Source organism: Lagenorhynchus albirostris, chromosome 17 (assembly GCF_949774975.1).
Source record: "Lagenorhynchus albirostris chromosome 17, mLagAlb1.1, whole genome shotgun sequence".
Taxonomy (NCBI): domain Eukaryota; kingdom Metazoa; phylum Chordata; class Mammalia; order Artiodactyla; family Delphinidae; genus Lagenorhynchus; species Lagenorhynchus albirostris.
This window is the reverse complement of record NC_083111.1, coordinates 48,175,782-48,177,077: the sequence shown is the minus strand read 5'-3', so window position 1 is coordinate 48,177,077 and position 1,296 is coordinate 48,175,782. Positions and strand designations below refer to the sequence as shown.

Sequence of the window (1,296 nt, the reverse complement as noted above, 5' to 3'; positions counted from 1 at the left end):
GGACAAACTATTGTGTGCAGAATGGATAAACAACAAGATCCTACTTATAGCACAGGGAACTATATTCAATATTCTGTGACAAATCATAATGGAAAAGAATATGAAAAAGAATATATATATATGTTAAAAAAAGAAGTGTTGTGTGAGTCAACTTTTATTTAGATGATGATGATGTTGGCGGTCGGAAAAAATTTAGGAATTTCAAAGATAATGACAACTTGGTGACCTCTGTCTGCAGAGGTTTCTCTTCTCCACTTGCCGCTGACAATGACATAGCATTCAGGCATCTTCTCTGGCGTGGGCAGGAGTTTTTACATGAATGGAGCCTTACACAGAGCTTCTTCTGGCAGAAATTTTATTATAACCAATTCAACGCATCTCTTTGCAACTTGCCACTCATGAAAGTAACAATGGCTTTGAGGCTTCATCTCAGCCGAAGACCGAAGAGCCGCTGGTGGCCTTGGATCTCAGCTGCTCGGGGTTTTTAGAACTTCAACTATAAAAATGGGCAGGATTTTCCTTGATCATATCGGTGGTACCCATCTGTTTTCCTGTGCAAACTGCGATACAATCCCGACCAACCACTCAGAACTCATCTCCACTCAATTCACAGGCGCCACTGGCAGAGCATTTCTTTTTAACTACCTTTTAACAAGGTAGTTAACCTGCAGTACAGTGAAGTTCAAGACCGGGTCATGCTCACTGGCTGCCACATGGTTCGAGATGTGAGCTGCAAAAACTACAATAGCAAACTGGGATGGATCTATGAGTTTGCCACTGAAGACACCCAGCGTTATAAGGAAGGCCGTGTGTTCCTAGAAAGTGCTCTAGTTCGAGAAAGTGAGGGCTTTGGGGAGCATGCACCATCTGATAACTCTTGAAGAAAAAGAGATAAATCCATCTTTTTCCCAGGTCTTCTTCACTGAAAACAAAAGTCCACTTACATACATTGTCACCTTAGCATCAGTGTAAGATTCATGAACTGTGGAACAAGAGGTTGTGAGAATCTATAATGGAACCTTTCTTTCTTTCTTTCTTTCTCTCTTTTCCTTCCTTCCTTCCTTCCTTCCTTCCTTCCTCCCTTCCTTTCTTTCTTTTTTTAATTATCTATTTCCCATTCAACAGCAGTGTGTAGAGAGAATATTACGCATGCCGTTAATTTTTTTCCCCCTATGTTTACATCTTGAGGCAGAACAGTCTATCTGCAGCTACATGGTGGGCTATGTGAGGAAAAAACCCTGGGCTATTAGAGTGAAAAAGTGTTTTATGTAAATTCTGAAAGGAAAATGTGTCAAG

At 40.8% G+C, this 1,296-nt stretch overlaps 1 pseudogene; it reads left to right on the top strand.

The window, feature by feature from the left end:
- Positions 1-435: 435 nt before the first annotated feature.
- On the top strand, positions 436-964 carry LOC132508265 (protein yippee-like 5; annotated as a pseudogene).
- The last annotated feature ends 332 nt before the right edge of the window (positions 965-1,296 follow it).